Here is a 23021-nt window from a genome sequence, read left to right as displayed (position 1 = left end):
TAGCTGGGCATTTTCTCTAATGTACGTCTTTGAAATTACTAATATGTGGACTTCCTAAACATGATATTTGCAGATAGGAGAACAAATAAATAGGACCAAGAAAATTAGTTGCTCGTATATTCATGTGTCGCGGAGAGAAGTACCCGATTGGAGAAATTTGGTATGCCGAGTAATCTACAGGTACATAATTATCATCATAGCAAATAGAATTATCTGAGTATTGTTTAGAGGATAACAACTCCTCAAATTGGCTCATTTATTAATTTAGACCATACGCGGAGGCCGACGAATGGGGAAGGCGGAGAGGAGTGGCGGATCCGACTCCTCGGCATGGTTCTCGTTCCTTCGGCTGTTGCTTACGGTTGAGGTTCGATGCCGCCCTCGTTTTGCTTTTTGCATGGCCCTGTCAACTTTGCTTTAGCTTACGTCGTGTTGTTCTGTTTTCCTCTTTTACTTCTCCTTCCCTTGCTGGTGCAAGATCGTCCAGTACGTTGTTCATCCTTCGGCTTGCTGCTCGGGCTGATGGTTCGTGCGACATCCGTGTTGTTAACCAACAAGGTTAGATCTTCTCTAATTGGCCTGGTTGGTTAGTTCTTGGTAGATAGTCCATGAATTCGGGCGTTTGTACAGCCAGCTTGTTGTCTATATGTTTTGGTGTTTGCCTGCTATACCTGTCGTGCTGTTTGTGGGTTTTTTCATCGGATCTCGTTAGGAAAAATTGGGTTCTTGTTTACTTATGCTTGTCCTGGTGGTTTGCTTCCTGGTTGATTGAGTGCTCATATGTCGTTGGTTGATATCCATGTTTGTAGTGTGCCCAGTTTTTGTACCTTCTTGATAATTCCCAATAGACTGCAGTACCTGCTCAGGTTAGTACTTTGAGAGAAATATATGCAGCAAGTAATAGTTGTTCCTTGCTAATAAAGGACAACTAACTACACAGATAATTAATCTATGGATTATAAAATCCAGTAGATTGTTTATATATGCACCAGGTAATGGTTGTTGCTTGCTAATAAAGGAAGGACATCTAGATTTTTTTCTGTGGGTTGCAAAATGCAATACACCATCTGCTTATTCTTTTTATACATGCTCGCCTGATTATTTTTGTTCCTTCACAGTGAAGAACTGAAATAGCTGAAGAGAACATCAGGAGGCGATGCTAGAAGCTTGCTTGTGTGCTAGCTGTTGTTGCGATTTGAAGGAATTTGCAAGTTCTCACTGAATGGAAAAAAGACGCACTATGGTGAGAGATGACTAGATGTACAGTTTTCAATCCCATTGTCATCAGTAGTTTAAATACCTTTGCCATCAGTAGTTTAAATAGCAACAAGAATTTCTTTTCCAGAGCCAGTGATTAATGGGTGCTAAAGCTGCTCTGCATATTAGTAAAAACATGATGTATTTTAACTAGAAAGTATAATTTGTTTACTGGACCAGTGACCGATCAATGTTGAATTAGCTCCAAATATTTTGTGGAAGTTCGCTGAATCACTTGTCTGGATGTTTCTGCAGATTCATACAACTTTGAATGTTGTTCTCTAACCGATGACTCAAAGTGATTATACACTGAAACCCCTTTGGAAAATGAAACAGAAACCTTACTTGAGAGCAGGCAGAGGCGTGGAGCCAATGGTATGCTCTTGGATCAATATTCTACAAGTTAAACAACATTCATATGTTCTAGCATCTATAGATTTACATTTGCCTTTTAACAGTCTAATTACTACATGTAAAAACTGCATCCATTTTGGTATGTGATACTGCAAGTGTAAATTAAGAAAGTAGCCTTTATGGTCTAGCTTCAGTATCTGTAAATCATGGTTACGTACATACTACATAAAAAATGGAGCATCCTCTTGCTACCAAATTATTTGCTTGATCTGGCTTGTTGGTTTCTGAATACTTTTACAGGTGATGTTGTTGCCTGCTCTTCTAAACTGCCGCTTGTTCATCGTTTGCTGTTTTGCCTATCAAGGTTTGTGCTTCCTCTTTAAGCTATATTTTCTTTTGGTTATTGTTTTTGTATGCAGTTTTCTTCTTCTCTGTGGCAACACATTTGGACATGTTTCTCTCTGAAGCATATTGGTTGTTTGGCTTGATCTGTTTACTAGCAGGAAGGTAAGTACTCGAAGCAGTTGGCAAGACAAGCATTCGATGGAGCTCAAAGCGTTGATCTTGAAGGAAGGTAACTACTCAAAGGTATGCACCTATTCATGTTGGAGCAGTTAAGTTTGCAAGGATTTGCTGCTGGAGGGCATGGTATGTTCTCTCAAGAAGTTCTTTGTGATCCGGTGACATCTTTTGGCCTATTAGGGAACTGGACATGATTTATATTGCGAAGTTCAATGTATGGATGACAACTTCCTCTTATATCTGTTCTGTATATTTTATATATATACATGGCTTTTTTGTTCTATCATGTGCGTTCCTGCTGCAGACTTTTGTAGGGAAATTCACCATGGAAATTTAAATAATGGTTCCCTGCCCATCCGTTTACTTTCTTGCATTTATTCTTCATGCTATAGGCCACACTTTTCCTATTTTGTTAAAGAAGTGAACTCATTCCTAAACTTCCACCGTATATACATTAACACTGGGATACTGTACCAACCCAGCAATACTCTGATCCTTCATTGTTTTCTGAAAAAAACTATGAATTTCTCTGTGTCAGTGTAGTACTATATCCCACAGATTCTTCTTTGTAACATGTTCGTCTATTTGGGTGCATGCCTTCAAGTTGTAGTATATTGAGCACCCTGAGATAATCATCGAGAAGTTTGGTGGAATTTAAAATGATTTATTAAGCGACCTTTTATGATTGACCATTGTATGAGAGCATGTTTTAGTACTACTTGAAAAAGTTAGAATGTATATATTTTCAACTACAACCAATTTTTTTCAAAAGGCAAAAGAATTTCTGCATGATCACATATCATGATTATCTCCATGAAAAATGCTTTGGACAGTACAAAAATGCTTTAAACTGTACAAGAATGTAAAGGGATCATGGGACACTGTTGTATGTCGCTGCTGAACAGAAGCAGGATGCAACCATTAAGATTTTTTTGGATCACCATTCAGATGTAAGTCCCATTACATGTCTCTTTATTATTATCTTAAATGACATTCCTTTACAGTTTTGTCACTGTTATATTTGATAATCTTCGATCGTCTGCTTTCTCCATTTTCCAGTTAGTTGAATCTCGACAGTAAATTAGTTAGTATTTTGTTTTATCTCTGAAATCTCGAGAAATACACACAGTTGTTAACATTTGAAATTAGATTGACGTTCGCCTTTTACTCAATTTGTTTTTTGCAGAATTGTGTCATGTCTGTTAAGAAATGCTGAAAAGTTAGCTGTTCTGCAGCAAGCAGAGAGTCATGGGCTCTTTCTGTGAGTCACCTGCTTCTCATGTACAAATATTTCACCATCTAAGTTTGAAAAAAATAGCATTTAGCACCTTCAGTAGATAGACCTCCACTAAATTAGCATTTCCATTGAAGTTATCTGTCTCCACCTTTCTTATCTTTTATTATGTCAGATTTTTCATGATCAAAGTTTGTACGTGCAAAACAGCTGATATTCTGACACACCTCAGAAAGAATTTGTATTGGTCCTTGCTGTTATTCCAAATCCCTCGATCAGAAAGAACTGCTATACTAAATAAACTGTCTGCTCTACTGTTTTTATTTTTATTCTTGCTTCCATTCATGTATTTTATAGTATCCTGAGGAGCTACAATAGTAATATTACAAATGAATATGTAGTAGTACTTGCATTCTTGCATAGTAAGTTGGGCAGGCTATACTATATGGCGAACTCTCGTGCCAACGGTACTTAGATATATTGTTGCAGCATAAGGTGCTCCAGATAGACCCCTCACTGTTATTGTGTGCAGAATCTAGCTTGAGTTCCCCTCATCCTATTTGCTTGCTCATTTCGACATGCATCTATAAAAAAAATGTGCATCGAAGATATTAATGATTTTCCAAGACTCCAAAGTCTTGTTGTTATTTTTTGTAACTTCTGATCTTGAACTTTGATCGACAGATAATTATGACTCTTCGACATCGGAAAATATTTCAGTTTATTTTGGGGTGGATGTTATTGTGGCATCAATACGGCTTCATTCCACTTGAACTGGCGCGACACAGGTCAATAACTACTTCCTTTGATTTCTTCATCATGAATGCCTATATGCATTTGTTAAAAACCTTTATTGTTCGTATTGAGTGAATAAGAACTGCAGTAGTTTCTCAATGTCGACCTCACTTGAAATCTTTTTTTTTTATTTCGAGAAGGTCAAGAACTTTGAAATGAGCTGTAGAGTATATTTGTAAACATGTAGTAATTTTTATAAAGTATTCCTAATTTACATAACTTTTGTTCAAGTCCTATCTAGATCACAATCGTAATCTTGCATTTTGTTTTTGACATAATCTATATATAAGGTCTTGGATAAGCTGAAGACCTGTAGGCTTAGGAACTTCTCGAAATAGTTGGTCAATGCCAAGGTATAGGATTGGCTTATCCGCTTCGTCAATGCCAAGGTATAGGATTGGCTTATCCGCTTCTATTTTTATGCATTCTTGTTTATCCTTAAAATATTTCCTGCATGTCTCATATGTACACACATGTGAGCTTGTTTTTGTTATGGAGTTGAGTTAGTGAAATGATTGGCAATGTTTAGTAGGTAGTCACTCAGGGCCACTCTATATTGTTGAATGTGAGATTTCTCCAGTGATGTATTAAACTTCATACGATCAGATTTCAAGTGTATTAGTCCGGTGACTGTTAGACATGAAGTCTGGCACGACATTCAGTCAATTACTTTTCTTCATTTTATGAAATCCTCAATAACTCCTACCTTTCTTGGAAGTGCAGGTACATACTATTAATTAACTCCATATTCAGTGTTTCAGGACAAGTGGCATGCGCTATCACGTCTGTATGAGTAGAGTTCAGATGAAATAGGTTATGTGTTTGGATAGCAATATCTAAGTAGATTATCTGTTTGATCTCCAAATGTGCTTGAAAATAATCAAGTCAAGGAAGAGGCTTGGTTTTATTTGAGGAAAGAGGTTATACAGATACTATCTAATTGGAGTTGATGCTTTTCGCCTGAAAAGATGGAAACGAAGCTGTTTTTTATTGTGTTATTTTCCTGTTCGACACTTTCATACGTCTTAATGGCATGTACTACCTCTATACCAAAATAAATGACGTTTTTGCAGTTAAATTTAGACCGCCAAAATGCCTAATATTTTGGTACGGAGGGAGTGGTAGCATTTTTCTTTTGTGAGAAACAAGTCGAGATTTTCATCATTACTGCTCCCAGTAATTTTGAAACTCTAAGAAGTGTTGTATTTCCTTGGCGACCTTAATTTTGGCTCTGTCCCTGGTCATATTATAAGAAAGAAGGGTTGTGTGCATTGAAATGTTATGCAAAATACATTGATACTGAAAGAAAGCTTTACCACAAGCCTATTCACATTTTCTTTATATAAAGGGGTCTAAGTTTGTATCACACGTGCTTGCTCAAACGTAAAATTACTGAAGATGCAAATATTTGCTTGCTCAAACATAAAGTTACTGAAAAAGCAAATATTTTCAATGAGAACATGGTTTCAAATGGGTGTCGGCGCCAAATGGTACAGAGGTAGTACTCCCTCCATCCGGAAATACTTGTCTTAGAAATGGATGAAAATGCATGCATCTAGAACAAACATACATCTAGATACATCCATCTCTCCGACAAGTATTTCCGGACAGAGGGACTACATGCCATGAGCAAGCAATAGCAACAGGATAAAGAGAACCTTACAACAATAGTGTTTATTTGGTCACCAACAGGATAAGGTTCGATGGATGTGGCCGGCCAGAAGAACTAATAACCGTATATATGCGATTGATATAGCTTGTCATGAGATAATGAAACAATAGTGTTTATTTGGTCACCAGCAAGATGATGATGTGAAGAATGACTGTTTGCGTCTTTCAGAGTTTCTACCATTAAATAGTTTCCCATAACAGAATATTTGCAAATATTGGTAGCTAAAAATGAGATACTTATGCTTGTTGATGCCTTCCCTTTTTGTAGTAACATCCATGTGTCCAGCATATCTAGAATATTAGAATTTTCTTGGCTGTTTATTGTAGTTCGTTCTCAGGGTTTGGAAAATTCTTTAGCTATATTCCTTGTCTCAAGCGAGCATGAGCAATATCTTATTTATGCCGCATGCCGCCAAGTTTCTCTATTTTAGATGATTGTGTCTTTACCCTTCTAAAAAGGGATATGTATTTTATTAATCTGACTATCATTTTTGGTAGGTACATACTGAAGGATGTTCTGAGGCTAGCACCTGCTTTAGAAGTTTTGCAATTCACAACAATACCTCATAATTTTGATTTGATGTCCAGAATGTCAATTGAAGAATGAGCCTATGAACTGATTTGATGTCCTTATATATGGTGCTTGTGGCGTTTTTTTTTCAATTATAAGTTTACATTTATGGGTATTACAAAGTCCCCCTTTCTTTTCCACAAGGGGCAGTAGCTGTGCCATTCGATTCGAAGGATAAAGAATTGATCACAACGGGGTAGCATTCAGGATATATACACAAGAGTATAGAACCAAATTATATGATGTAATTGACCACTATTTCTATTAACTTCTCTTGTACACAATGTTCACGAGTTCATGTATTAAGTACTCCCTCTGTTCCTAAATATTTGTCTTTCTAGAGATTACAACAAGTGACTACATACAGAGCAAAATGAGTGAATCTACACTATAAAATGTCTATATACATCCGTATGTGGTAGTCCATTTGAAATCTCTAAAAAGACAAATATTTAGGAACGGAGGGAGTACATTTTATTGTGTCACTTGTGTTTACTCTTTTTTTTAATGCAAGTTTACAGCTACTCGGAGTTCGTAATTGCAGACTCAACTATCTTGACCTACCGACGATCTAATTTGTGGCATTATTACCTTAAGAAAATATTTGCATTTAATTTCCTTTATATATAGGGGTATAAGTTCTTACCAAATGTACTCAAATATACGGTTATTGAAAAAATACTAATATTTTCCACACGAACATGGTTTTAAACAGGTCTTTGCGCCATTTGGCGCAACTGGTCATCTAGTACACAATAACAACAAGCAGCAGTGTAGCACTTTCTTTTTATGAAAATGGTTGTGTGTTGATTATGATGAAAAGGTTTGGTCACAGAAACCATAGAGATCTTTGGTAGCCACAGCCTCCACATCAGGAGGAACAGACTCCAAAAGCACTTCGGAACATCGGTACTGGGGATTTAGGGATAATTGGCTGTTTGGGGGCAGCTACAGATTTTGATTTTAACCAAGCATGACATGAATAAGCAGGCAAAATAACACTGAGGCAGACTTACCGCCTGGCTGCTCTTCTCAGCTGCCGTGGTTCTGCGGCCATGGGGTGGGCCGCCGGAGGGGGCGGGGAGGGGAGGCTGAACTTGGGAGAAAGAAGCCAAATTGGTCCACCCGCTAGGTCCGTAGTTGATATATACAGTAATGCTTTTTCAAAAAATATCTGGCCTACCCGCTAGGTCCGCCCATTGTACAATCAGGATTTGAATCTTTTCTCAAACAAACAAAATAAAAAAGTCATGACTTAAATCTAACCATCTAGATTCAACAGACAACATTTTAGTAATGGCTCTTGTTCCTGTGGAGCAAGTACAACGTATTATTTAATATGTTCTAGATGGCGACAGAAAGAGATTGAAGACAAAGTAAAAACCTCCCTATTATCATCAACAGACCAAGAACAGCCAACACTTATGTGGAGTACGTATATTTTTGTACAAGGCTGGAAGGTAATTAAGTAGGTAAGTACGGAACTGCATTCTTTTGGTGGACAATCACCTCCTTCAGCCGAGTACAACAACCATGCATGCAGATTCTCAGAGTTTCTGACTCCCAAAAGGGATAATATCTTCTGTTTGTGAGGACTTGTGAAAGCACCGAACCAAAGAACGATGATCAAGTGACTACAGAAGACCCGTGGTCAGTGCCGGAGGGCGATACCTGAAATGTATGAGGTGGTAGTGTGCATTGTAAAGATGGGTTAAGCGTATGCCTTAGCAGGGACGCGATGCATGTTATATATAGGCACAAGAAATTACAGGGTTTAGGTAGTTAGGTTGTTGTAGGATTGATCTCCAAGTCATAATCCATACAAAGGATAGAGATCAACCTAAACATATCCTAATTACCTGGTTACAACACGCACACGCCCACACATGTATACGGTTTATATGTACACCGTATACATCTATAATACATACTTTAACACGCCCCCTCAATCACAACTTTATCAAGTTGAGATTGTTCTTGAATTCTTCCAACTTACGCCATGACAATGCTTTAGTAAAGCCATCTGCAACCTGATCATTAGTAGGAATAAAACGAATGTCCAATAGCTTCTTGGCTACTCTTTCACGAACAAAATGATAGTCTACTTCAATGTGCTTTGTTCTTGCATGGAACACTGGATTTGCTGACAGATAAGTAGCACCAATATTGTCACACCATAATCGTGCAACAGAAGAATGACTTATACCTAGTTCACCAAGCAGACTTTGAACCCATATCAACTCAGCCGTGGCATTTGCTAGGGCTTTGTATTCAGCCTCAGTGCTGGATCTAGACACAGTGGCTTGTTTTCGTGAGCTCCAAGATATGAGGTTTGGTCCAAAGAAAACAACAAAACCACCAGTTGACCTTCTATCATCAGGACAACCTGCCCAATCTGCATCTGAAAAGGCACTTACCACATTTGAGCTTGACCTTGTGAATTTTAATCCAGTACTCATAGTACCTCTGAGATATCTCAAAATTCTCTTCACTACAGTCCAATGCTGAAGAGTAGGGGCATGCAAGAACTGACACACCTTGTTGAGAGGAAAACATATGTCAGGCCTTGTAAGTGTCAAGTACTGTAAGGCACCTACCACACTTCTATAGTTTGTGGCTGCTTCGGCTCCCAAGGGCTCCCCTTCTTGCTTGGAAAGTTTCTCAGTGGTTGAGAGTGGCATGTTTGAAACTTTACAACTCATCATACCTGACCTTTATATATCAGACACATATTTTTCCCTACTTAAGACTATCCCATCAGTTACCTTTTTTACTTCTATTCCCAAGAAGTAGTGCAAATCGCCAAGGTCTTTAAGTGCAAAGTCTCTCTTGAGATCTTCCAACAATGCACTGACCGCATCTTGTGATGAGCTGGCCACAATAATATCATCAACATATACCAACATAAAGATGATTATTTTTCCCTTCTTATAGAACAAAAGTGATGTATCAGCCTGTGAAGGTCGAAAGCCAAGCTTTTGAAGTTTATCACTCAACCTAGAATACCATGCTCTAGGTGCTTGTTTCAGACCATATAATGCCTTGTCAAGTTTGCACACATAATGATATTTGTCTTTTACCTCATACCCAGGTGGTTGTTTCATGTAGACTTCCTCCTCTAGAACGCCATGAAGAAACGCATTCTGCACATCCAATTGACGAAGACTCCAACCATTTGATACTGCAACAGAAAGAACAAGTCTGATAGTAGCTGCTTTAACAACAGGACTAAACGTGTCCTCATAGTCAATACCATACCGCTGTTTAAAACCCTTTGCTACTAATCTAGCCTTGTATCTGTCTATTTCTCCACTGGACTTTCTTTTGACTCTGTAAACCCATTTACAATCAATTATGTTTCTTCCTTTTGCTGGGGGAACCAAGTGCCAAGTTTTGTTTCTAATAAGAGCATTATATTCTTCATCCATAGCATTTTTCCAATTTTTATCTTCAAAAGCCTCAACCAAGTTTCCTGGCTCACCTGTGACAGCTAGGCCACCAAAACGAGCATTACTATACCTGACCGTGCCATCCGTCCGAACCTTGGGCTTCAAAATTCCATGCTGTGATCTGGTTCTCAGCGGCACAGAATCTGCAGCAGAGGGCCACTGCACAGAAGATCCGGCGGGATCCGGCGCGGCAGACGATCCAGCACCTGATCTGAGGCTGATTTCCTCGGAGCCAGAGCCAGTTGCTCGTTGGGCCACTTGGCGAGGACCACCAGATGACGCGGAGAGGCGCCTCTCCTGGCGCGTGAGTGCGGTTGGCCCACCTGCGCCGCTGGGCCCGCCTTGGCTTGTCGTGGTCTCACCTGCGGGGCCGCGAGGGGACGCGTGGTCGGCCGCTGGTGGCCCGCCTGACCCCGAGGCGGGTGCGCTGCCACTGCCTGGCGCGGTAGGCGAGGGCGAATCCTCACCGGGATCGCCGCTGTCAGCTCCTGGCATAACACCTGAATCCTCCTCGTGCTCTGCGCTTGTCCTTTGCTGCTGCATAAAATCATAGTGCACAACCGAATTTCCTCCAAAATTTATAGCAGAATTTTCATGAGAATTACCCAAGTGATCATTAGCTATATGTTCGTCCCCATGATCAAGAGGTAAGGAGGAGGGATTTTCAGAGAGGAGAAGGACTTCGGATCTGATAGATGCACCGGCATTGGGGTTTAACTTGGCAAAGGGAAACACCGTTTCATCGAACACCACGTCACGAGAAATATAAACACGTCCAACAGTTATGTCTAGACACTTAAAACCTTTGTGAAGGTTACTGTAGCCAAGGAAAACGCATTGCTTGGAGCGGAATTCAAGCTTGCGAGCATTGAAAGGACGAAGGTTAGGCCAACATGCGCACCCAAAAGTACGAAGAGCATGATAGTTTGGTGTTTCATGAAACAATTTTTCTAGTGGAGTTTCAAGATTGATCACCTTACTGGGTGTGCGATTGATCAAGTACGTGGCAGCGAGGAATGCCTCATCCCAAAATTTGAGGGGCATAGACGCATGAGCTAGTAGTGAGAGGCCAACCTCGACAATGTGACGATGCTTCCTTTCAGCGGAGCTGTTTTGCTGATGAGCATGCGGGCAGGAAACATGATGTGTGATGCCGACTTGGCGAAAAAAGGAATTTAACCTCTCATACTCACCACCCCAGTCGGTTTGCATGGTGATGATTTTGCGATCAAAGAGTCTTTCTACAAGTGCTTGAAATTCATGAAACACTTTAAAGACCTCTGACCTATGCTTAAGAAGAAATATCCACGTAAATTTACTGAAATCATCAATAAAGCTCACATAATAATTCTTTTTATTGATAGAATCACGGGCAGGTCCCCATACATCAGAATAAATAAGCTCTAAAGGAGCATTCGAGAAACTACTAGAATGCGGATAGGGAAGTTTCTGACTTTTGCCTTGTTGGCATGCATCACACACCCCCTCTTTATTCAACTCATGAACTGAAAAAGGAATTTTGTTCTTGCTAAGAACATGCTGAATGATTTTCAAAGACGGATGACCTAGTCGATCGTGCCACCTTGACGGAGAGATCTTGGTGGCACCAAAAGCATGCCTCCCCGGGCCTAAAGAAGCTGATGGTAGGGGGTAGAGGCCGGCTCTACACCTGCCGTGGAGGAGGGTGCTCCACGTTGCCTTGTCCTTAATGAAGAAGAAACGAGGGTGAGTTTCAAGAAACACATTATTGTCTTGAGATAGACGATGAGCAGAAACAAGATTTTTTGTGGCTTTAGGTGAGTAAAGAACATCTTTTAGATGAAGATTACGAGTGGGAGTACGAACATATGCTTGACCAATATGAGTAATTTTCATACCTGCTCCGTTGGGCATGTTCACTTGGTCATGGCCGTTGTATCTCTCCCTCATGGTGAGCTTGTCGAGCTCTCCGGTGATGTGATCTGTGGCGCCTGTGTCAACGTACCAATTGGTGTCGACGCCGTAGGAGGAGTTGGACACGGCGCTCGCACTCTTCTTCTTGGTGAATGCGATGTCGAAGCGCCTGTAGCACTCTATAGCCATGTGGTTCGGCTTCTTGCAGATCTGGCAGGAACACTTCAGGGAGATCATCTCGTCCCCCGCCTCCTTGGCCACGCCCACCGTGGCCGTTCCCGCGGCCGCCGTTGCCTCCATTGCCACGGCCACCACCGTGGCCACGGCCGCGTCCGTTCCTGCCGCGGCCTCCGCCGCGAGGGAAGCCACCGCGACCGCCACGGGAGGCAGCGTTCGCGGATGAGTGGGACGACGAGTTGCCACCCTCGAACATGGCGAGGCGGCTCTCGAAGCTGATGAGTTGCGTGTAGAGCTCGTTGGGCTTGATGGGGATGGTCCTGGCGCAGATGGAGGAGACGAATGACATGTAGTTGAAATCCAGGCCAGCAAGGATATACGACACCATATCATCGTCCGTGAGCGGCTTGCCGATGGCAGCCATCTCATCACTGAGGGCCTTCATGCGGCCAAGATACTCAGCGATGGTGGAGTTTCCCTTCTTGGTGGTGGAGAGGGCCTTCCTTGTATTGACGATGGCCGCCTGCGTCTGGGAGATAAAGATCTCTGTGATTGCAGTCCATGCTACTGACGCCGTGGTGCATGTTGCGATCTGAACCATCACAGGGGGTGAGATGGAATTGAAAAGAAAACTCAGAACCTGAGAGTCGCGAGCCCTGTCGATCTCATATGCCGGGTTCGGCACATCGGTGACCTTGCCGTCTTTGTCCGACAGCTTGGGCGCCGGTTCCTCCCTCTCTGGATCGAGGTAGGAGACCAGCTGAGCGCCACGGATTGTGGCCAGAGCCTGCGCACGCCAGATGTTGAAGTTGGAGCGATGGAGTTTCTCAGCGATAGGGATCAGCACAGATGGAGCGGCTACGGTGGAGCTTGAGGAAGACATGGCGGCGCGAGGGTTTTTTTGGCGGCGCAGGAGATGTGCGTAGAGGAGAGGCTCTGAATACCATGTAAAGATGGGTTAAGCGTATGCCTTAGCAGGGACGCGTTGCGTGTTATATATAGGCACAAGAGATTACAGGGTTTAGGTAGTTAGGTTGTTGTAGGATTGATCTCCAAGTCATAATCTATACAAAGGATAGAGATCAAGCTAAACATATCCTAACTACCTGGTTACAACACGCACACGCCCAGACATGTATACGGTTTATATGTACACCGTATACATACTTTAACATGCATAAGTAGCAAATCACCTACTCCCTCCGTCCCATAATATAAGAACGTTTTTGACACTACAACTCCCTCCGTCCCATAATATAAGAACGTTTTTGACACTAGTGTAGTGTCAAAAACGTTCTTATATTATGGGACGGAGGGAGTAGGTCCGAATCAGGCGAAACTTCTTTTGGTGCCAGCGAGAAGTCGTAACAAGAACTCCTCCTCTGTTCAATATCAGCCTGGTTTAGGTCTAGGTCATAATGAATTTTCTGATACCTCCCTTCGTCCATAGATCAGCGTTATGCTTCTGTCCCGTGATGAAGAAGGATAGAAGAATGGTAAGATAGGATCGCAGGAGAAGCAACTCAGCTAAGAAGTGAAACTAGACAAAAAAAACTGACCTTTGCCGAGTATGACAAAAAAGGAACTCGGCAAAGACTTGCCCAAATAGACCATTGACGGCAAAGACTTGCCGACTGCCCCCCAAAGGAAACTCGACAAACATTTATCATTCCCTTTCTAAACTTACGGAAAGTCAGGAGTTACCAGTAGCCTGACACTCCGTCCGCTCGGCAAACCTATTTATGCTATTTTTTTTCCTTTCTCCCCCATAGTTTTTTCTTATGTTTTCCGGCGCATTTCCTCTCGAGTTGCCTTAGGGAGGCTGTGGGTGGCAGGTGGTGCCACGCCAACCTACTGGACATGTTTTGGGAGGTCCTCAGCCCCCCCCCCCCCCCCCTTGCCCTCTGCGTCCTGTCCTTTGGGTGGTTATGGGTGCCCTCGTCTGGGCGCGATGGAACATTCACAATAAGTTGGTGATTGAACATGTGATCCTCTTGCGTGCGACTGGCGCAATTTATAAAATGTGTGATTTCTTACAGCTATGGAGGCTGCTTAGCAAGCGGCTTGCTTGAGACAACATCAACAGGGTCATCGTCGAGCTCCAGTCCATTGCCTCACGTCTAGCTCCCCCGGCTCGATTAGCTTCTTTATCTTTGTAGGGGTGTTCTGTGATGTGCCCCCAACTAGACTTATTTTTTCTTTTTTCGCACTTTGGCTACTTGAACCTTCTTGTTGTTTGTTGTACTTGATGTGGTGCTCAATGGCTGCTTTATAATATAAAGCGGGGGAAACATTTTGTCATCATAGCTCAGATTCTCAAGGATAAACCTTGGGCAACATCCGTGTAGCCAAAGGGAGGTCGTCAGAGTGGAAGACAGGCAAAGTAAAACTCCTCAATATACAATTGAATTGGACATGCGTTGCACGTGCTCAATTACTAGTGTAGAAAAGACAAGAACATAAAATAAAAAACAAATAATATTTTTTAAACCCTAAATTGTAACAATTGCTTCCAATACTGTACTTCTATAGAACTTTTAAAGATTTATACAAAGCAAAAAAAAACTAAGCTATCACTAAGTTAGAACTAGGGCTATTTTTTTATCATAAGAAGGGCCGCCCCCTCCAATCCTCATTAATGAAAACCACCTGGTTCAAACAACCTAGGACAAAGTACAACTACTGAAGAGAAAAGCAACGAAGCAAAAGAAACCACCACAACTGGGCCACAGATCGACCTCAGCTACCAAGTAGACCACATAGTCCTCACACCCAGCGGTTTAGAGCCACCATAATAAAAGTCTGGACATTATAGAAAACGGACTAAGACAGTGGCGAATGCAGAAATAATTTTCAGGTGTGGCCGAGCTTATGAAGGAGAAAAGCATGTAAAATGCAACTGACCAAAAACTGCCTAGAATATTAGATATATAAATACTTTGTGTTTCACAAATACAACTAAAATCCTAATTTAAGTACCATATTCTATTATCCTGCGTGTACTCGTGCTCTGTTCGGCGGAGTTTTACATCATCCCCACCAGCTACGTACTTGTAGTACCAGGTTCATGTCTAGCACGTAGGTGTACTAGTACCTTTGGTTGAAATTTAGGTGTGGCAGCTGCCAGGCCTTGCCAGATAGCTGGCTCCGCCACTGGACTAAGATGATAATAAAGTAGCACAACATCAACAACAACAAAAGTTAGAGCTAGGGCTATACAGGAATACAACAACAAATGGGTCCAGAAAGTCCCAATTATCTGAGTTGTCTGTATTATCTGAAGGATTGAACCCTATAAGGCACGGCAAAACATGACTTCCTTGTGCCTCCGTGAACCAGACATAGAAGCTATTCTTTAAATCTTCTCCTGTAAGCATACAGACTTGGGGGGACTCTGAAAATGAACTCATTTCTAGTATTTCAGATGATCCAAGGGAGGAGGTGGAGTTGTTCTTGCATCCATAGCAAAAGGTGGATCAATCATGGATCTCAATGGGAGAGTTGTTCTTGGATGACAGCTGCCAGGGGAAACCAGGTGGGACAAATGTACATCCAGCCAGTGGCAGCAAAGTCATGTGAGAATTTTTTTTAGCAAGCATGGCAAATCCTTGGCATGTTCCATCTTTGCTAGGATTTTCCATCCTTGCTAAAGAAAATTGCCATCGTCGCAACATCACAATTTACCATGAAAAAGATCTGATTTGTGATGACTAAGAATCTGACATCTGATTAACATTGCCGTACAATATATATGTTGCGCGCAATACAGTCCAGTGACCCCAAACCGAGTATGTCTCACGCAAAAAACAACTAAAAATTGAAGCCATCTCCATTGGTGTCCAATCATCTCAATTATAAGTTGACGCATTGACGCATAAACTTCTGATAGCCTGATAATTAACCGTAGCTACTACATAGCATCAATCTCAGACAACGATGATAGACTGTTAAATTGTGATCCAAATTCTAGTACCGTATTGGACTAGACGTAGTACATACGGTGTGGGCCTTTTGCGTTGGTACCGACGCGTACGAGTACAACTCGTTTACTTGTCCTACAAGGACTCTTATGTGTTGCCCCTCATATATACCCCATGTAGTCGCACCTCAGACGGTCTGTCGTCTCGTGCTTGTAATACTCCTCCTCATAGTGATTGCGCCCTCGTGCGTCCGTGGTTTTCTCCGGCAAGGGTTTCCACGTAAAAATCCGTGTCTCTCTGTCTCGTTTATTCTCGTTATTATCTAACAAGTGGTATCAGAGCTGAGGTTCATATACGAGATTTGAGACGAGTGGAATTAGGGCTGCGGTCTGGTTCGCCGCCGCCGTCCTGCGATTCGTCAAATCATAGGTTTTGCCGAGATCGCCGCCAGAGTTCCTACGTGAGCAGTCGACCGGGTCCAGATCAAGTTCGGAGATTCCTCTACGTGTCCGAGATCGATCGCCGCTGGCTATTTTCTTATCATCGCTGGATCTGCCAAGTTGTGGCTGCTGCCCACGTATAGGCTACAAGTCCCGAGGACACGCTGCCGCCGCTGCTACTTTTTCTAGCGTGAAGACCGCTCAAGTCCAAAGAATTATCAAGTAATACTTGCACTAGTACGTGACGAAGGCTAGTACTAGTTGAGTACTAGTAATCAGATTTTCAACTTCAATTGGTACGTCCACTGCCCGACATTTTCAGGTGCTATTATCCTATTTTTCGTCTGCTTCACATATTAATCCTATCAAAAATTTTCTATCGGCTTGTACTACTTTGTGTACACAGTTTTATCGACTCATGGCATCCATGAAGTACGATCTTCCGCTGTTGGACCGTGACACAAGGTTTACCCTATGGCAAGTCAAGATGCGGGCGTTGTTGGCACAGTCCGACTATGAGGAAGCACTGGATAGTTTTGGGAAGAACAGAATTCAGGACTGGACTGATGAGGAGAAAAAAATTGATTGTAAGGCTTTGTCACAAATTCAACTCCATTTGCATAATAATATTTTGCAGGAAGTTTTGAGCGAGAAAACTGCCGCCGCTCTATGGTTAAAGCTGAAAGGGATTTGCATGACTAAAGATCTCACCAGCAAGATGTATCTGAAGCACAAATTATTCCTGCACAGGTTACCCGAGGGAGGTAATGTTTTGAATCATATTTCAGAATTTAAAGAGATCATATCTGATCTAGCTGAAATGGAGGTTAAGTATGAAGAGGAAGATACTGCTTTAATGTTACTTTATTCACTGCCAAGTTCTTATACCAATTTTAGAGACACCATATTATACAGTCGTGATACTCTCACACTTAATGAAGTTTATGAAGCTTTGAACTCTAAGGAGAAGATGAAATTAATGGTGCCTCATGATGGTTCAAGTTCATCCCAAGCCGAGGGATTATCTGTTCGTGGTAGGACAAAGGAGAAGAACTCACATAATGGAAACAGAGGCAAAAGTAAGAACGGCTACAGGGGCCGGTCGCAATCCAGAGACAAGAAATATTGCAGATATTGCAAGAGAGACGGGCATGACATCTCAGAGTGTTTCAAGTTGCAGAATAAAGAAAAGAGGAAAGGTAACAAACAAGGTGAAAATTCTGCTAACGTTGCTCGTGATGATAGTTCCGATGATGCTCTTGTCGTTATTGCTGGATGTGCCGAGACCAATGATGAGTGGGTACTTGATACTGCATGTACTTTTCATATGTGTCCACATAGAGATTGGTTTAATACTTTTGATTCCACTACTTCTGCTGGTTCCGTTTTGGGTTTTGATAATTCACCATGCAAGATTGAAGGCATAGGTTCTATTCGAATCAAGATTTTTGATGGCATAATCAGAACTTTGACAGATGTTCGGTATATTCCGAAGATGAAGAGAAATCTTATTTCTATTAGTGCCCTTGATGCAAAGGGGTACAAATATTCAGGTGGAGATAGTGTTTTGAAAGTCACCAAAGGTTCCCTTATTGTGATGAAAGGTGATTTAAGTTCGACCAATGGTCTTTATTACCTTTGAGGTTCTACCGTTTCAGGTAACGCTACTCCAGCTATTTCAAAGAATTCTGATTGTGATGCTGCTAACCTTTGGCATATGCGTCTTGGACATATGAGTGAACTTGGTTTGGCAGAGTTAAATAAGAGAGGTCTTCTTGATGGATATGAACCTGGTAAATTAAAATTTTGTGAGCATTGTATCTTCGGCAAGCATAAGAGGGTGAAGTTCAACACTTCGACTCATACAACCGAAGGTATTCTTGATTATGTGCATTCTGATTTATGGGGACCATCTCGCAAGAAGTCACTAGGTGGTGCTAGTTACATGCTGACTATTATTGATGATTATTCGAGAAAAGTTTGGCCTTATTTCTTGAAGCATAAATATGAAGCACTCTTAGCATTTAAGGAGTGGAAGATTATGATTGAAAGACAAACTGAAAAGAAGGTAAAGATACTTCGCACTGATAATGGTATGGAATTCTGTTCTAAGCAATTCAAGAATTATTGCAAGTCTGAAGGCATTGTCAAACATTACACCGTTCCTTATACTCCTCAACAAAACGGTGTTGCTGAGCGTATGAACATGACCATTATTTCCAGAGCCCGTTGCATGTTGTCCAATGCAGGATTGCATAGGCGTTTTTGGGCTGAGGCCGCTTCCACTGCTTGTTATCTCATTAACCGTTCACCATCTATTGCTCTTAATAAGAAAACTCCAATTGAGGTATGGTCTGGTTCACCTGCTGATTATTCACAGTTGAGAGTTTTTGGTTGCACTGCTTATGCTCATGTTGATAATGGAAAGTTGGAGCCTAGGGCTGTTAAGTGCATCTTTCTTGGTTATAAGTGTGGTGTTAAAGGTTTTAAATTATGGAATCCTGAAACCCAGAAGGTTGTTATTAGCAGAAATGTTATCTTTAATGAATCTGCTATGTTACATGATATTCCATCTACTAATGTTCCCTTTGAGAGTGAATAGCAGCCTATTGTTCAGGAGCCTACTGTTCAGGTGGAGCATGTTATTGATTCAGGTGATACATCTGGTAATGAAATTGTTGATGCACATGATGAACCCGTCGTTAATGATGATAATGTCACTCCCACTCCAAATCAGCCTATTGTTCCACCCAGTTGGAATCTTGCACGTGACAGAGTTACGCGGGGTACTGACAAACCTGACAGGTTAATTGAAGAGTGCAATATTGTTTCTTTTGCTTTATCTGTTGCAGAAGAAATTGAAGGTAATGCTGAGCCTTCTTCATATTCCGAGGCTATTATTTCTGGTGATAGTAATAAGTGGATGACCGCTATGCATGATGAGATGGAATCACTTGAAAACAATGGCACTTGGGATTTAGTAAGATTACCTAGAGAGAAGAAACCTACTCGTTGCAAGTGGGTTTTCAAGAGGAAAGAAGGTGTTTCTCCTAATGATGAGACAAGATATAAAGCAAGGTTAGTTGCTAAAGGTTACAGTCAGATTCCAGGTATTGACTATAACTAAGTCTTTTCTCCTGTTGTGAAGCATAGCTCTATTCGCACTTTACTCAATATTGTTGCCATGCATGATCTTGAGCTTGAACAATTGGATGTTAAAATTGCATTCTTACATGGAGAATTAGAAGAGGATATTTATCTAGAACAACCTGAAGGTTTTGTTCTTCCTGGAAAAGAAAAGCTTGTTTGTAAGTTAAAGAAATCTCTTTATGGATTGAAGCAATCCCCGAGACAGTGTTACAAGAGATTTGACACCTTTATGCTCTCTCAAGGTTTCAAAAGGTCTAATTATGATAGTTGTGTTTATTTGAAAACTGTCAAAGGTTCAACTATTTATTTGCTCCTTTATGTTGATGATATGCTAATTGCTGCAAAGAGTATGTCAGAAATTAATGAACTAAAGAAGCAATTGAGTAATGAATTTGAGATGAAGGATTTGGGTGCAGCAAAGAAAATACTTGGCATGGAAATATCCAGAGATAGACCATCTGGAAAAGTATATCTAAGTTAGAAGGGATATATTGATAAAGTTCTTCGTCGTTTTAATATGCATAATGCCAAGCCAGTAAGTACTCCGTTAGCTGCACACTTCAAATTATCATCAGCCTTATGTCCTAAGTCAGATGCAGATATTGAGTACATGTCTAGAGTTCCCTATTAAAGTGCAGTTGGTTCACTTATGTATGCCATGGTTTGTTCTCGTCTGGATTTATCATATGCATTGAGTGTTGTCAGTAGATACATGGCTAATCCTAGAAAAGAGCATTGGAGAGCAGTTCAATGGATTTTCAGATACCTGCGAGGTACTTCTAATGCTTATTTACAGTTTGGGAAAACTAGAGATGGACTTGTTGGTTTTGTTGATTCTGATTTTGCTGGTGATTTGGATAAGAGAAGATCACTCACAGGTTATGTTTTCACCGTTGGTGGTTGTGCTGTGAGTTGAAGAGCAACTTTGCAGTCTATTGTGGCTTGTTCCACTACTGATGCCGAGTATATGGCTATTTCTGAGGCATGCAAAGAAGCTATCTGGTTGAGAGGTTTGTACACTGAGCTTTGTGGAGACTCATCTTGCCCTACCGTATTTAGTGACAGTCAAAGTGCTATATATCTTACAAAGAATCCAATGTATCATGAGAGAACAAAGCACATTGATGTGAGATATCACTATATTCGAGATGTTGTTGCTGAAGGTGATTTGAAGGTATGCAAGATAAGTACTCATGATAATCCTTCTGATATGATGACAAAGCCAGTTCCGACCAATAAGTTTGAGCTTTGCTCAGGCTTAGTTGGTATTTCTCACTAGTCCTATGGACTTTGATGCACAAGGTGTTTAATCTGATTTGGATGGAGTTATTCACTTTCTTCGACTACTGGAGGGAATTTGGCTCAAGGTGGAGATTGTTAAATTGTGATCCAAATTCTAGTACCGTATTGGACTAGACATAGCACATACGGTGTGGGCCTTTTGCGTTGGTACCGACGCGTACGAGTACAACTTGTTTACTTGTCCTACAAGGACTCCTATGTGTTGCCCCTCATATATACCCCATGTAGTCGCACCTCAGACGGTCTGTCGTCTCGTGCTTGTAATACTCCTCCTCATAGTGATTGCGCCTTCGTGTGTCCGTGGTTTTCTCCCGCAAGGGTTTCCACGTAAAAATTCGTGTCTCTCTGTCTCGTTTATTCTCGTTATTATCTAACATAGACGACCTAGCCTGATCTTCCAGCCAAAACACTTTGATGGTGTCAAACACGCATGATCTGCCGCACCATATTGTTATGCGTAGGTTGTTAGGTGTCCTGTTAAGATAGATTAGGTTGTTAAGGTTTATCTCTAGCTAGTTATCTTTCTTTTCTCTCCAAGATGTAATCTCCAACAACTTGTATGCGCTGTACAGGGAGGTGCGCCCCTGCTACATTAACATGCACACGTCGCCCACATCGGGTAAGACGTTTCCGCCATCGCACATGGTAATCTGAGCCTTCCTCTTCCAATCTAGCCCCCCGATTGCATCTAGTGCATAGCCATGTCTTCATCCTCCAGCGCAGCTCAACCTAGCCTCAATGGCCAGGTCACCGAGAAGCTCAACCGCACGGACTATGTGCTATGGCGCACGCAGGTCACACCCCACCTGCGGGGTGCTGGTGTCTTCGGCTACGTCGACCGCACCGCGCTGGAGCCGGCCAGACTCCACGTCACCAAGGACAAGGACGACAAGGAGACTTCTGAGCCCAACCCTCTACAACCACTTTGGGACCGGGAGGATCAACAGGTGCTCGGCTATCTGCTGAGTACCCTCTCCAAGGAGGTGCTGGTCGCGGTCACCGCGATCACCACGGCACGCGAACTCTGGGTGGCACTGGCGGGCATGTTCTCGTCCTAGTCACTCAGCCGCGTCAACAACATTCGGACTGCGCTCATCAACACGCAGAAGGGCAAGCAATCGGCCGCCTCCTACTTCGCCTCCCTGCGTGGCCTCGCTGATGAACTCGCCACCGCCGGCAAGCCTATCCGAGATGACGAATTGATCTCGTACATCCTCCATGGCCTGGACGTCGACTACCAGCCGCTCGTCTCCACCCTCGACGCCTGCATCACGCCCGTCACCCTCGATGAGCTATATGCCATGATGAGTAACTTTGATCAACGCATGGCCCAGTTCCACGGCTCCTACGGCGGCTTCAAGTCCTCTGCCAACGCCACCTCTCGCGGCCATGGTGGCAGCCCTCGCTCACGTGGATTTCCCCGCAACAAGGGGCGGCCAGGAGGCAACAGCAAAGGTGGCGGCTCCTCAAACTCTCGCAACGGGCGCTCCACCAACTCCAAGCCTCGTCGTGGCGGCGGCTCCGGCAGGACTCGTCCAGATGCGCCCCGCTGTCAGATCTGTGGCAAGCTTGGGCACACGGCTAAGGACTGCTGGTACCATTACGATGAAGATGACGACTCCTCCCAAGCCGAGGACAAGGTTGCTGCAGCTGCGGACGGCTCCTACGGCGTTGACACGAACTGGTACGTCGACAGTGGGGCTACCAATCACATCACCAACGAGCTCGAGAAGGTCACCATGAAGGAAAAATATTGTGGCAAAGACCAAATCTACACTACCAACAGCGAAGGTATGAGGATCAGTCACGTTGGTCACTCACTTTTTAGTACCCCTCGTCGTAAAATTCATCTAAAGAAAATTTTGCTAGTTCCTAGTGCCGATAAGAATCTTCTTTTTGTTCATAGAATTGCCATTGACAACCATGTCTTCCTTGAGTTTCATCCTTATTTTTTCTTGATCAAGGATCAGGCAACGAAGAAAATTCTCTATCAAGGTAGATGCGTTCGAGGGCTCTAGCCGTTGATTCCGGAGCGTAGAAGATTCAATAAACAAGCCTATGGTGTTGCCAAACTCTCGTCAACACGGTGGCACGATCGATTAGGACATGCTGTTTTCTCTTCAGTTGAAAATTTTCTTAGGAAAAATAAGCTCCCGTTTGTTGGTGAGCGTGATCTTGAAACAATTTGTGATTCTTGTCAAGGAGCAAAAATTCATCAATTGCCTTATCCTATATCTACTAGTATTTCTACCAAACCTTTGCAATTAATCTTCTTTGATGTTTGGG

The 23021-nt window shown here is 42.3% G+C and overlaps 2 pseudogenes; one reads left to right on the top strand and one right to left on the bottom strand.

Annotated features, from left to right (window-relative positions):
- Positions 1-12190: 12190 nt before the first annotated feature.
- LOC123038490 (uncharacterized) lies at positions 12191-12329 on the bottom strand (annotated as a pseudogene).
- A 9587-nt stretch (positions 12330-21916) lies between these two features.
- On the top strand, positions 21917-22055 carry LOC123038475 (uncharacterized; annotated as a pseudogene).
- The last annotated feature ends 966 nt before the right edge of the window (positions 22056-23021 follow it).

This window comes from Triticum aestivum, chromosome 2A (assembly GCF_018294505.1).
Source record: "Triticum aestivum cultivar Chinese Spring chromosome 2A, IWGSC CS RefSeq v2.1, whole genome shotgun sequence".
NCBI classification, from domain to species: Eukaryota; Viridiplantae; Streptophyta; class Magnoliopsida; order Poales; family Poaceae; genus Triticum; species Triticum aestivum.
Note: the sequence above shows the minus strand (reverse complement) of the source record. Positions and strands in the feature narration are given on the sequence as shown.